We start from the raw sequence: 14,156 nt of genomic DNA, 5'->3' as shown, positions 1-14,156 counted from the left end.
GAAACCTTGCTTCACAAAAGGTACTGAAGTGTCAATATACTGTACCTAAAAAAGAAAAAAACAGCTGAGCCAGATCTCACATTCCACGTCTTCCCCCAATCAGGGACCTACATTTCATTTTTGGGAAATTCTTACTATGTGCTAATTACAAATATTCATAAGATTCCCCTAGACTTTGTCAGAACTGTCAAGATATAATTCTATGGGGTTTTGAATAGACAGAGCATATGTTATAGGACAATTATAGAATCTATTCCGTTTGGACTGTATTTTTAATAGTCATGATAACATGCTAGCATGTGAGTCGATCTTGCACAGTGAATGATGGAGCAGTGTCTGTCATCTACTTGGTCAGCTGTAGATGGCTCACCTGGGGAGATGTGAAAAAAGAGAGCTCCAGTGGCGCAATTGGTTAGCGCGCGGTACTTATACAGCAGTACTTGCACTGAGCTATGCCGAGGTTGTGAGTTCGAGCCTCACCTGGAGCAGCCGTGTTGTTTTTCATAAACCATTTCACAAAAAGTAAAGTTTAAACTCAGAGTATGGACGGCCCTTGCTAGAGAGTCTTTACTTCTTATAGGATCTACGTGTCCTACTCCTCTGGGTGCCAAATATCACATATCCTCCGCGATGCTCAGTTTAAACATTCCATGATGTGCCATCTTGCATTTCATGCAAACACCACATCAGTGCATTTAAAAATACATTTGTAGAATAATAAATATGATGAAAACAGTGTTCTCACATGATAACCATAAACTGAAGAGCTGCAAAAAATGCTGTATCAGCTACTTACAATAAAAGGTGACTCGAAAAAACTAGCAAAAGAAGAGCATCATCATATTAAAGGTTCTATTCACCATCTTGAGTTGCACCATAGCAGCTTATGGTGCTTTTCTGCTCAGAGTGTGCCTCCAATCCCACATTCATTTTTAATTTCTTTGCAGTTTAAAAAACAACAATTACTGCTCGAAGTTCACTTTTCAAAACCATTCAACCTATTAAATGTATTTCTCTAACCTATGAATGTGGTCCATGTTCACTTTTCCTCATCTTCATCTCGATACTCCTTTCCCAGAAACCAGGTTCACTTCTTCATTCAACCCACCCATCCAAAGTCACCAAATCTTTGAAGCAAGTCTGCCTATTCTCCCTTTCTCTCTATGTACAAGATACCTTGTATCATTTGAATGGACAGCAGGAGAGAAGGATATTTATGGTGAGTGGGGGTGGGGTTTTGAGGAGTAACCTCATTTGCCTAAGAGCCGGGGTATCTGGGAAAAAAAGTATTTTATGGGGGAAGACTTTCACATCTCCTTGGTGAAATTTGTAGGGCCTTATAACATCCTTTCTGTGGATGCAGATTCAGTCGGAACAGAGGTCCTAGTCCTTGCTCTGCCTTTCAAAGGAACTGTAAATATGCATGGCTTATTTGGCTTTGCCCGGCAGGGTGAGAATGGCGTTTGTCAGGCGTTCGTCAGGCGATCGGAAGGGGTGAGGCAATAATTTATAATTCAATGATCTTCATGATATTTTCTTGATAATATGAAAGCAGGAAAGGGAAGCTTGGCAATAAGCAATCCTAAAGCAAGGTGTGACTCCAGGGAAGAATGACTTGAAAACAACATACAGAAAGACTCATGTAAAAAGGCCCTGATGAGGCTTGAACTCATGACCCCTGGTTTACAAGACCAGTGCTCTGCCACTGAGCTACAAGGCCAGTCTGCACGCAGGATGTAAATTGCAACATGTATTCTTACTGAGGTATGAATATATCTATGATTTTGAGACTCTGTATGGAAACGTAGTTGCATATGAATGTCCACGTGCGCGCACACATTGAAGACCATGCTTAAGGCACTTTTTTTGGAAGTATGAAAAACTACATTTTCATATGAGAAAATAAGAGTTTTCGCATTCAAGACCATACCGATAGCTCTAGTTAGTATGTCTGCAATCAGTGACATATAGAGAACCCACTTATTAGAAGTGATCTGTCTCTGTGGGGCAGACATATGTTAACAGTCATTCATTTGAGACGGCCTAAACTTTAGGAGTAAGAGCTGCTTTCTTATCAATCTATTTATCCAAACTGGTTAATAAGCCAGGAGTGAGTGAAAGGCAATCCTCTGGAAACTCCATGAAAGATCTAATTTCTATTACGCACAAAATACTTCACTTTATTTGACATATTTGTTAAAATGGAACAGTCAGATGATCCCATCTAGCGGATCCTGGCTCTGTCTTGAAAGAGAGTGTAATTATACTACAAGAAATGCTGGCCATCGAAAGAGACTCTGATGGCTTTCCGACGAAGGTGGGATTCGAACCCACGCGTGCAGAGCACAATGGATTAGCAGTCCATCGCCTTAACCACTCGGCCACCTCGTCTGCCCTACAGGCCCATCTGAAACCTTGCTTCACAAAAGGTACTGAAGTGTCAATATACTGTACCTAAAAAAGAAAAAAACAGCTGAGGCAAGATCTCACATTCCACGTCTTCCCCCAATCAGGGACCTACATTTCATTTTTGGGAAATTCTTACTATGTGCTAATTACAAATATTCATAAGATTCCCCTAGACTTTGTCAGAACTGTCAAGATATAATTCTATGGGGTTTTGAATAGACAGAGCATATGTTATAGGACAATTATAGAATCTATTCCGTTTGGACTGTATTTTTAATAGTCATGATAACATGCTAGCATGTGAGTCGATCTTGCACAGTGAATGATGGAGCAGTGTCTGTCATCTACTTGGTCAGCTGTAGATGGCTCACCTGGGGAGATGTGAAAAGAGAGAGCTCCAGTGGCGCAATCGGTTAGCGCGCGGTACTTATACAGCAGTACTTGCACTGAGCCATGCCGAGGTTGTGAGTTCGAGCCTCACCTGGAGCAGCCGTGTTGTTTTTCATAAACCATTTCACAAAAAGTAAAGTTTAAACTCAGAGTATGGACGGCCCTTGCTAGAGAGTCTTTACTTCTTATAGGATCTACGTGTCCTACTCCTCTGGGTGCCAAATATCACATATCCTCCGCGATGCTCAGTTTAAACATTCCATGATGTGCCATCTTGCATTTCATGCAAACACCACATCAGTGCATTTAAAAATACATTTGTAGAATAATAAATATGATGAAAACAGTGTTCTCACATGATAACCATAAACTGAAGAGCTGCAAAAAATGCTGTATCAGCTACTTACAATAAAAGGTGACTCGAAAAAACTAGCAAAAGAAGAGCATCATCATATTAAAGGTTCTATTCACCATCTTGAGTTGCACCATAGCAGCTTATGGTGCTTTTCTGCTCAGAGTGTGCCTCCAATCCCACATTCATTTTTAATTTCTTTGCAGTTTAAAAAACAACAATTACTGCTCGAAGTTCACTTTTCAAAACCATTCAACCTATTAAATGTATTTCTCTAACCTATGAATGTGGTCCATGTTCACTTTTCCTCATCTTCATCTCGATACTCCTTTTCCAGAAACCAGGTTCACTTCTTCATTCAACCCACCCATCCAAAGTCACCAAATCTTTGAAGCAAGTCTGCCTATTCTCCCTTTCTCTCTATGTACAAGATACCTTGTATCATTTGAATGGACAGCAGGAGAGAAGGATATTTATGGTGAGTGGGGGTGGGGTTTTGAGGAGTAACCTCATTTGCCTAAGAGCCGGGGTATCTGGAAAAAAAAGTATTTTATGGGGGAAGACTTTCACATCTCCTTGGTGAAATTTGTAGGGCCTTATAACATCCTTTCTGTGGATGCAGATTCAGTCGGAACAGAGGTCCTAGTCCTCGCTCTGCCTTTCAAAGGAACTGTAAATATGATTGGCTTATTTGGCTTTGCCCGGCAGGGCTTGCCCGCCAGGGTGAGAATGGCGTTCGTCAGGCGATCGGAAGGGGTGAGGCAATAATTTATAATTCAATGATCTTCATGATATTTTCTTGATAATATGAAAGCAGGAAAGGGAAGCTTGGCAATAAGCAATCCTAAAGCAAGGTGTGACTCCAGGGAAGAATGACTTGAAAACAACATACAGAAAGACTCATGTAAAAAGGCCCTGATGAGGCTTGAACTCATGACCCCTGGTTTACAAGACCAGTGCTCTGCCACTGAGCTACAAGGCCAGTCTGCACGCAGGATGCAAATTGCAACATGTATTCTTACTGAGGTATGAATATATCTATGATTTTGAGACTCTGTATGGAAACGTAGTTGCATATGAATGTCCACGTGCGCGCACACATTGAAGACCATGCTTAAGGCACTTTTTTTGGAAGTATGAAAAACTACATTTTCATATGAGAAAATAAGAGTTTTCGCATTCAAGACCATACCGATAGCTCTAGTTAGTATGTCTGCAATCAGTGACATATAGAGAACCCACTTATTAGAAGTGATCTGTCTCTGTGGGGCAGACATATGTTAACAGTCATTCATTTGAGACGGCCTAAACTTTAGGAGTAAGAGCTGCTTTCTTATCAATCTATTTATCCAAACTGGTTAATAAGCCAGGAGTGAGTGAAAGGCAATCCTCTGGAAACTCCATGAAAGATCTAATTTCTATTACGCACAAAATACTTCACTTTATTTGACATATTTGTTAAAATGGAACAGTCAGATGATCCCATCTAGCGGATCCTGGCTCTGTCTTGAAAGAGAGTGTAATTATACTACAAGAAATGCTGGCCATCAAAAGAGACCCTGATGGCTTTCCGACGAAGGTGGGATTCGAACCCACGCGTGCAGAGCACAATGGATTAGCAGTCCATCGCCTTAACCACTCGGCCACCTCGTCTGCCCTACAGCCCCAGCTGAAACCTTGCTTCACAAAAGGTACTGAAGTGTCAATATACTGTACCTAAAAAAGAAAAAAACAGCTGAGCCAGATCTCACATTCCACGTCTTCCCCCAATCAGGGACCTACATTTCATTTTTGGGAAATTCTTACTATGTGCTAATTACAAATATTCATAAGATTCCCCTAGACTTTGTCAGAACTGTCAAGATCTAATTCTATGGGGTTTTGAATAGACAGAGCATATGTTATAGGACAATTATAGAATCTATTCCGTTTGGACTGTATTTTTAATAGTCATGATAACATGCTAGCATGTGAGTCGATCTTGCACAGTGAATGATGGAGCAGTGTCTGTCATCTACTTGGTCAGCTGTAGATGGCTCACCTGGGGAGATGTGAAAAGAGAGAGCTCCAGTGGCGCAATCGGTTAGCGCGCGGTACTTATACAGCAGTACTTGCACTGAGCCATGCCGAGGTTGTGAGTTCGAGCCTCACCTGGAGCAGCCGTGTTGTTTTTCATAAACCATTTCACAAAAAGTAAAGTTTAAACTCAGAGTATGGACGGCCCTTGCTAGAGAGTCTTTACTTCTTATAGGATCTACGTGTCCTACTCCTCTGGGTGCCAAATATCACATATCCTCCGCGATGCTCAGTTTAAACATTCCATGATGTGCCATCTTGCATTTCATGCAAACACCACATCAGTGCATTTAAAAATACATTTGTAGAATAATAAATATGATGAAAACAGTGTTCTCACATGATAACCATAAACTGAAGAGCTGCAAAACATGCTGTATCAGCTACTTACAATAAAAGGTGACTCGAAAAAACTAGCAAAAGAAGAGCATCATCATATTAAAGGTTCTATTCACCATCTTGAGTTGCACCATAGCAGCTTATGGTGCTTTTCTGCTCAGAGTGTGCCTCCAATCCCACATTCATTTTTAATTTCTTTGCAGTTTAAAAAACAACAATTACTGCTCGAAGTTCACTTTTCAAAACCATTCAACCTATTAAATGTATTTCTCTAACCTATGAATGTGGTCCATGTTCACTTTTCCTCATCTTCATCTCGATACTCCTTTCCCAGAAACCAGGTTCACTTCTTCATTCAACCCACCCATCCAAAGTCACCAAATCTTTGAAGCAAGTCTGCCTATTCTCCCTTTCTCTCTATGTACAAGATACCTTGTATCATTTGAATGGACAGCAGGAGAGAAGGATATTTATGGTGAGTGGGGGTGGGGTTTTGAGGAGTAACCTCATTTGCCTAAGAGCCGGGGTATCTGGGAAAAAAAGTATTTTATGGGGGAAGACTTTCACATCTCCTTGGTGAAATTTGTAGGGCCTTATAACATCCTTTCTGTGGATGCAGATTCAGTCGGAACAGAGGTCCTAGTCCTCGCTCTGCCTTTCAAAGGAACTGTAAATATGCATGGCTTATTTGGCTTTGCCCGGCAGGGCTTGCCCGCCAGGGTGAGAATGGCGTTTGTCAGGCGTTCGTCAGGCGATCGGAAGGGGTGAGGCAATAATTTATTTTTTTTATGTTTGAAAGCTTTATTAGAGAAAAATAAGTATTACAATAAGGTGACATCAGCCAATATGAGAACAAAGGTATAAGATGGGACAAAGAAAGTAGAAGCAGCCAATATCACAATGAAAAACAAAGCATTTTAAATGATGGGGAGGGAAGGAGGGGGGGGAAGGGAGGAGAGAAGAAAACAAAAACATGGTATTGATCGTAGAGGATGGGTAAGCAATAATAGGAAATACAGTCAATGGCAATCAAAAAGTACAGTAAAAGACCATCATATGAGTAATTGCATGAATGAAAAAGAAGTATGAAGAAGGTCAATATAAAGCTAAATTAATTAATAGAAGTGAATTGTACCATATAGGCAATAGTAGGAAGGATTCCTGCGTTACTGAGGAAGGTGAAACTAAAGGGCGCAGAAGAGAAGAAGTATGCTTGAATAAAAGGGGATTAAGGCATGGGGCTTTAGAGGTAAAACGAATTACTTCTTGGAAAGAGTACGGAAGCAGTAGTTCCTGTTCAACACAAAGCCAGAGGGGAGAAAAAGGGGAGGGTTCCTGAGATAACCAGCGGGAAGCCTGTCGAAGGGAAAAGGACTTATGATAGAGGCGAAAGTCTGGAAAGTTGGTACCACCATTAAGTTTAGATTTACGTAAGTTGGAAAGCGATATGCGGGCTTTTTTCTGCTTCCAAAGAAATTTGGACAACGTAGAATCAATGCGACGGAAATAGGAGTTTGGGATACGAAGTGGGAGCATGGATAATAAGTAGATCAAAATAGGGGCAATCATCATTCTGATGGAGTCAAGACGGCCCCACCAGGAAAGAAATAGTGGATTCCAAGAGGTGAGTAATGAGTCTATCCTAGATATGACTGCATTCATGTTGAGTTGAATGGAGGAGGATATAGAGCTAGAAAAAAGAACGCCGAGATATTTAATTTTTGTAGAATTCCAAGCAAAGCCAGTAGCCGTGAAAAAGTGGGGGAGACAAAGTTTGGTTAAAGGAAGAATCTCTGTTTTGTCCGAGTTTATTTTGTAACCGGAGACCAAGGAGAATTTCTGAAATTCGTTTCGTAATGCGGGGACTGAGGTAGGCGGGTCAGAAATAAATAAAAGAATATCGTCAGCATATGCAGACAACTTAAGATGACGTTTACCGTACGGGAAGCCAGAGATGGATGGATTATTGCGTATGGAGGTAAGGAAAGGTTCAAGCGCTAAAATAAATAAAAGAGGTGATAAGGGACAGCCCTGACGAACACCACGTTGAAGTGTGAATGGGGAAGTGAGTTGACCATTAACGAGAACAGACGCTTTGGGCATAGAATATATCAAAGAAATATAAGATATGAATTTAGGGTTAAAGCCGTGCCATTTTAAGGAGGCCAGAAGAAAAGACCAGTCAACCCGGTCAAAGGCTTTCTCAGCATCTACTGAAATGGCTGCAAGGGGAATCGATAGTGAAGGGGCTTTACTTAAAACATTAAGAAAGAGTCTAGAGTTATCCGAGGTCAAGCGGCCCTTAACAAAGCCGCATTGTTCTTTCCCTATAAGATGTGGTAGGAGCGGGTCAAGGCGAAGGGCTAATAGTTTCGCAAAAATTTTATAGTCAACATTAACTAGAGATATAGGTCGATAATTTTTACAGAACTTAGGGTCTCTACCATCTTTAGGGATAAGGCATATGGTAGCGTCCTGAAAAGAGCCTTGGGCTGATCCAGTAGAACAAAAAGACTGAAATAGAGATAGAAGGTGGGGTAAAAGAAGGTCTGAGAAATGTAGGTAGAATTCAACTGGGAAGCCGTCCGGTCCTGGGGTTTTCCCCTTAGTGAGGGAGGATAGAGCAGAGGACAGTTCCGAAATCGTAAGGTCAGAATCAACAGCCGAAATATTAAGGTGGGAAGTATCTGGTTGAGGTATGTTGTCAAAGTAGGATTGAATAAGCTCTGGGGTGGGAGGGTTTTCCGGAGTATATAAAGTTTCATAAAAAGAGTGGAATTGTTCCAAAATTTCTGCATTGGTATGAAGAAGTACATTAGAGGGGGAATAAATAGAATCAATATTAGTACGTTCTTTACGAGATTTTAAATAATTAGCTAACAGTTTACCTGATTTATTTCTACCTCCATAAAATCGCGCGCTGCTCCGGAGAAGAAAAGAGGAGGCAGAGTCTGTGGTAAGTTTGTTAAAGGCAATCTTAGCCTTAAGCAATTCAGGAGACATAATCTTATCAGAGGAAGTATAGAATTGATGTTCCAGAGATTTAATATGTGCAAGGGTGACTTTACGCTTTTGAAGGAATTTTTTCTTTTTTTTAGAGACAAAATCAATAATAAAACCTCGGGCTGTGGCCTTGAAGGAATCCCAAAGAGTATGAGGTGGGGTATCAGGCGTAGAGTTAAGATGAAAAAATTCAGAAGCAAAAGCACGAAAAGAGGAGGAAAAAAGAGGATCAGTAAGAAGAGAAGGGTTGAAGCGCCAGCGAGAAGATTTAGGAGTAGGAGGAAGAAGGTCAAAAACAGTAATAATAGGAGCATGGTCAGAGATAACAATCGGTTCAATAGAGGAAGAAATAAGGTGTTGAGAAAGAGATGAAGAGAGAAAGATATAGTCTAAGCGGGAGAAGGAAGCATGAGGAGGAGAGAAGAAGGAAAAATCCATAACGTCTGGGTGAGTGAGTCTCCATGAATCTACCAAATGAGTTTGGGTGATAGTGTCAAGGAATTGTTTATGAGGTTTATGAGGAGAAAAACGAACAGAGGATCTTCGGTCTAAAAATGGGTCAATGATCTGGTTACAGTCTCCACCCAATAGAAAAGCATCATCTTTACGCTGAATACATTTTGCTGTAATGGAGGGCCAAAAAGAGGAGTCAAAACATGTGGGACCGTAAACATTGAGTATCGTAAGTGGGATATTGTTAATTAGTAGTTTAGCTAAGACCCAGAGTCCCTCGTCATCCTTTTCTTCTAGAACTACTTTACACTGGAGACGCTTATGAATCAAAATGGCTACTCCATTCTTTTTTTGGGAAGCAGAAGAAAATAAAACAGTTCCAACCCATAATCGCTTTAGCTTTAAAGATTCGATGTCAGATAGGTGAGTTTCTTGGATAAGGACGATATCTGGATTGTAAGAGGAAAGGTGGGAGAGTACTCTTTGCCTTTTGATAGGGTGATTAAATCCTTTCACATTCCATGAAACAACTTTGAAGGTGAAAGCTTACTAAACTGATCTAAATCAAGATTTGCAAAAACATACTGTACATGTAATAATAATTCAAACTGTATAGAAGTATTAACCATAAAACTCTTCAAAAAGGAAGAAGGAAGAACAGGTAGAAAAGGGAGAAGAAAAAGGAAAAGGGAGAAGGGGAGGGATGGGAAAAGGGAAGGGAGACCAGTGGGGAAGGAAGAAGGAAGAGAAGAGAGAATGCATAGAAGACAGTACAAATCCAGAAGGATGACTGCGTTAAACATACCTGAAAGAGAAAAAAAAATACACATGGGGAAGGTGGGGAGGTGATGATGCTTTACAAGACGTACGGACCAGGATCAGGAGGAGAACCACATCGAGACCGCACAAAAGGAACATGGAATGGGACAAGGTGTTGAGAGGAGTATCCGATACATATCCGTCTGGGGAGGAAAAAAGGGAAAAATGTTAACATACATAACATGTAGACGTAAAAATAGAAGTCCAGAGAGTAGAAAAAGAAAAAAGAGGGATATATAGGAGATGCCAGAAACAGATAAAGGAGAGAAGAGATACGAATAGAGAGTGTAAGAACTGAGATGAGAAGTAAGGAGAATACACGAAGTCAAAGACAAGCCATTAGGAAGACAAACAAGTTAAACAATAAAAGTCCAATTTCAGCCACTGGTCGAAGCAGAAGAGGAGGCGTCCATCCCTTCTCCACTGTGTAGAAGAAGAAAGTTCCTTAATTCTCCAGGTTCCTGAAATGACCAAGTCTTTTCTCGATAGGTGACTCTGAGAGTACAAGGATGAAACAAGCCATATCTTGCTCCCAAGGCGCGCAGAGAGGGACGCATAGCCAGAAATTCTTTACGTCTGGAGGCGGTGACATTAGAGACATCTTGAGATAGATATACTCGTTGACCTTGCCAAGACACTTGTCTTTTACTCCTCGCGGCTGAGAGAATCAATAAAAGATCTGTGTATTTCAGAAATAAAATAATGACTCCACGAGGTTTTGAGGAGGAGCCCGTTCTGGCACCTAGTCTATGGGCTCTTTGTATACTAATGGAGGTGGAAGGTGGTAGGTCCAGAAGTTTCGACAAGAAAGTGGTGAAGAAAGTTACTGGATTATCCCCCTCAAGATTTTCCGGCAAATTGTAAATACGGAGGTTATTCCTCCTATTTCGATTTTCCAAATCCTCTGTATGCTTTTGGAGTGAGAGGACCGTTTTTTCTAAAGAGTCTATACGTTGTGTGTTGGACTGAACTTTAGGAAGGTGCTGTTCAACAGTAGAGAGACGGGCATCCATATTTTCCCATTTATCTTTTAAAAGCTGCATATCTGTACTCGTCTTTTCAATAAATGGGCGCAGCGCACGCAATTCCTCTAGAATTTGGTCAATAGAAGAATGAGAAGGATTGTCTTCTGGCGTAGGAGAATTTTGCTTGAGGCGCTTGCCCGCCGGAGCGGGTGGGGAAGACTTACTGGTGTTAGTATGAGCCAATGATGATTTTGGAGTCGTCATTTTCGCAGACACAGTGGCTCTATTAGTACCAGATGAAGATGCACCTGAAGTACTCCTCGATGGTATGAAGACAAATTTAGGTTTGCGTAAGTTGACCATAGAAAGGAATGAACGTGCGACAATATAGTCTCAATTCCCTGTGAGAAGACTAAAGGTGCATGTGAAATGTTCCAGAAATATCTCCAAAGAGAGGGAGAAGCACTCAGACGTAACTCAGTGGAAAAGGCGACAGAGAATTAGAGTATGCTAAATAACGAGTACAAAAAAGGGGAGAATGACTAAAATGGAAGCACAGGAAGGAGCATCCTGAAGTAGCTGAGGCGCAGGAGAAACGGGCAAAAAGTCTCAGAGAACGTTGTTATCATAGCGCCATGAGGAGGAAATTTAGGATAAAAAGTATTTCAGAGCAGTGAGCATGTTAGGGCGGGAAACATCCAGTTGTCAGGGGTGAAGCGCCGTAAAACTGCGTATTTGGACGTTTCCTCTAATGTGGAGGAGGAGAGAAAAAACGCAGTAAAGGTGTCTTGCACAATATATATAAGTCTCACCCCTGAAGTGAAGTCGGTGTCTGAAAGTTCATTGGTGTCCAGTGGTACGTCGTGTAGTGACAGCTCCTGTGAGCAGAGGCTCCGATGCTCGAAAGAGCTTCAAAATGGCGGCTCCGTGAGGGGCAGGGAATTCATCGCGGAGAGGGGCGAAAACGGCTCCACAAGCGATGAAAAGCTGCTCCGCCGATTTTGCTAGTGTTCCGCCAGCCAAATCCGGCAACGGTGCTCAGTAGCGGTCCCGTTTACATCGGGAAAAAACGCCGTGAGGTGGTCGATGCGGCGGAGCTCCGTACCTAGCCGGCCATCTTGCGCGGCATCCAAGCCACGCCCCCGAGGCAATAATTTATAATTCAATGATCTTCATGATATTTTCTTGATAATATGAAAGCAGGAAAGGGAAGCTTGGCAATAAGCAATCCTAAAGCAAGGTGTGACTCCAGGGAAGAATGACTTGAAAACAACATACAGAAAGACTCATGTAAAAAGGCCCTGATGAGGCTTGAACTCATGACCCCTGGTTTACAAGACCAGTGCTCTGCCACTGAGCTACAAGGCCAGTCTGCACGCAGGATGTAAATTGCAACATGTATTCTTACTGAGGTATGAATATATCTATGATTTTGAGACTCTGTATGGAAACGTAGTTGCATATGAATGTCCACGTGCGCGCACACATTGAAGACCATGCTTAAGGCACTTTTTTTGGAAGTATGAAAAACTACATTTTCATATGAGAAAATAAGAGTTTTCGCATTCAAGACCATACCGATAGCTCTAGTTAGTATGTCTGCAATCAGTGACATATAGAGAACCCACTTATTAGAAGTGATCTGTCTCTGTGGGGCAGACATATGTTAACAGTCATTCATTTGAGACGGCCTAAACTTTAGGAGTAAGAGCTGCTTTCTTATCAATCTATTTATCCAAACTGGTTAATAAGCCAGGAGTGAGTGAAAGGCAATCCTCTGGAAACTCCATGAAAGATCTAATTTCTATTACGCACAAAATACTTCACTTTATTTGACATATTTGTTAAAATGGAACAGTCAGATGATCCCATCTAGCGGATCCTGGCTCTGTCTTGAAAGAGAGTGTAATTATACTACAAGAAATGCTGGCCATCAAAAGAGACTCTGATGGCTTTCCGACGAAGGTGGGATTCGAACCCACGCGTGCAGAGCACAATGGATTAGCAGTCCATCGCCTTAACCACTCGGCCACCTCGTCTGCCCTACAGGCCCATCTGAAACCTTGCTTCACAAAAGGTACTGAAGTGTCAATATACTGTACCTAAAAAAGAAAAAAACAGCTGAGGCAAGATCTCACATTCCACGTCTTCCCCCAATCAGGGACCTACATTTCATTTTTGGGAAATTCTTACTATGTGCTAATTACAAATATTCATAAGATTCCCCTAGACTTTGTCAGAACTGTCAAGATATAATTCTATGGGGTTTTGAATAGACAGAGCATATGTTATAGGACAATTATAGAATCTATTCCGTTTGGACTGTATTTTTAATAGTCATGATAACATGCTAGCATGTGAGTCGATCTTGCACAGTGAATGATGGAGCAGTGTCTGTCATCTACTTGGTCAGCTGTAGATGGCTCACCTGGGGAGATGTGAAAAGAGAGAGCTCCAGTGGCGCAATCGGTTAGCGCGCGGTACTTATACAGCAGTACTTGCACTGAGCCATGCCGAGGTTGTGAGTTCGAGCCTCACCTGGAACAGCCGTGTTGTTTTTCATAAACCATTTCACAAAAAGTAAAGTTTAAACTCAGAGTATTGACGGCCCTTGCTAGAGAGTCTTTACTTCTTATAGGATCTACGTGTCCTACTCCTCTGGGTGCCAAATATCACATATCCTCCGCGATGCTCAGTTTAAACATTCCATGATGTGCCATCTTGCATTTCATGCAAACACCACATCAGTGCATTTAAAAATACATTTGTAGAATAATAAATATGATGAAAACAGTGTTCTCACATGATAACCATAAACTGAAGAGCTGCAAAAAATGCTGTATCAGCTACTTACAATAAAAGGTGACTCGAAAAAACTAGCAAAAGAAGAGCATCATCATATTAAAGGTTCTATTCACCATCTTGAGTTGCACCATAGCAGCTTATGGTGCTTTTCTGCTCAGAGTGTGCCTCCAATCCCACATTCATTTTTAATTTCTTTGCAGTTTAAAAAACAACAATTACTGCTCGAAGTTCACTTTTAAAAACCATTCAACCTATTAAATGTATTTCTCTAACCTATGAATGTGGTCCATGTTCACTTTTCCTCATCTTCATCTCGATACTCCTTTCCCAGAAACCAGGTTCACTTCTTCATTCAACCCACCCATCCAAAGTCACCAAATCTTTGAAGCAAGTCTGCCTATTCTCCCTTTCTCTCTATGTACAAGATACCTTGTATCATTTGAATGGACAGCAGGAGAGAAGGATATTTATGGTGAGTTGGGGTGGGGTTTTGAGGAGTAACCTCATTTGCCTAAGAGCCGGGGTATCTGGGAAAAAAAGTATTT

The 14,156-nt window shown here is 41.3% G+C and overlaps 10 non-coding genes across 10 annotated transcripts; 4 read left to right on the top strand and 6 right to left on the bottom strand.

Moving 5' to 3' along the window:
- Positions 1–393: 393 nt before the first annotated feature.
- TRNAI-UAU (transfer RNA isoleucine (anticodon UAU)) lies at positions 394–488 on the top strand. Its single transcript has 2 exons — positions 394–431; positions 453–488. It is a non-coding gene; the product is annotated as a tRNA-Ile (tRNA).
- A 1,160-nt stretch (positions 489–1,648) lies between these two features.
- Positions 1,649–1,720, bottom strand: TRNAT-UGU (transfer RNA threonine (anticodon UGU)). The gene has a single exon. It is a non-coding gene; the product is annotated as a tRNA-Thr (tRNA).
- Positions 1,721–2,309: 589 nt separating this feature from the next.
- TRNAS-GCU (transfer RNA serine (anticodon GCU)) lies at positions 2,310–2,391 on the bottom strand. The gene has a single exon. It is a non-coding gene; the product is annotated as a tRNA-Ser (tRNA).
- Positions 2,392–2,803: 412 nt separating this feature from the next.
- On the top strand, positions 2,804–2,898 carry TRNAI-UAU (transfer RNA isoleucine (anticodon UAU)). The gene is made up of 2 exons: positions 2,804–2,841; positions 2,863–2,898. It is a non-coding gene; the product is annotated as a tRNA-Ile (tRNA).
- A 1,163-nt stretch (positions 2,899–4,061) lies between these two features.
- TRNAT-UGU (transfer RNA threonine (anticodon UGU)) lies at positions 4,062–4,133 on the bottom strand. The gene has a single exon. It is a non-coding gene; the product is annotated as a tRNA-Thr (tRNA).
- A 589-nt stretch (positions 4,134–4,722) lies between these two features.
- On the bottom strand, positions 4,723–4,804 carry TRNAS-GCU (transfer RNA serine (anticodon GCU)). Its single transcript has one exon. It is a non-coding gene; the product is annotated as a tRNA-Ser (tRNA).
- Positions 4,805–5,215: 411 nt separating this feature from the next.
- TRNAI-UAU (transfer RNA isoleucine (anticodon UAU)) lies at positions 5,216–5,310 on the top strand. Its single transcript has 2 exons — positions 5,216–5,253; positions 5,275–5,310. It is a non-coding gene; the product is annotated as a tRNA-Ile (tRNA).
- Positions 5,311–12,102: 6,792 nt separating this feature from the next.
- TRNAT-UGU (transfer RNA threonine (anticodon UGU)) lies at positions 12,103–12,174 on the bottom strand. Its single transcript has one exon. It is a non-coding gene; the product is annotated as a tRNA-Thr (tRNA).
- A 589-nt stretch (positions 12,175–12,763) lies between these two features.
- On the bottom strand, positions 12,764–12,845 carry TRNAS-GCU (transfer RNA serine (anticodon GCU)). The gene has a single exon. It is a non-coding gene; the product is annotated as a tRNA-Ser (tRNA).
- A 412-nt stretch (positions 12,846–13,257) lies between these two features.
- TRNAI-UAU (transfer RNA isoleucine (anticodon UAU)) lies at positions 13,258–13,352 on the top strand. Its single transcript has 2 exons — positions 13,258–13,295; positions 13,317–13,352. It is a non-coding gene; the product is annotated as a tRNA-Ile (tRNA).
- Positions 13,353–14,156: the final 804 nt, after the last annotated feature.

This window comes from Triturus cristatus, chromosome 12 (assembly GCF_964204655.1).
Source record: "Triturus cristatus chromosome 12, aTriCri1.1, whole genome shotgun sequence".
NCBI classification, from domain to species: Eukaryota; Metazoa; Chordata; class Amphibia; order Caudata; family Salamandridae; genus Triturus; species Triturus cristatus.
The sequence above is the reverse complement of the archived record's forward strand: the minus strand, read 5'-3'. Positions and strand labels throughout refer to the sequence as shown.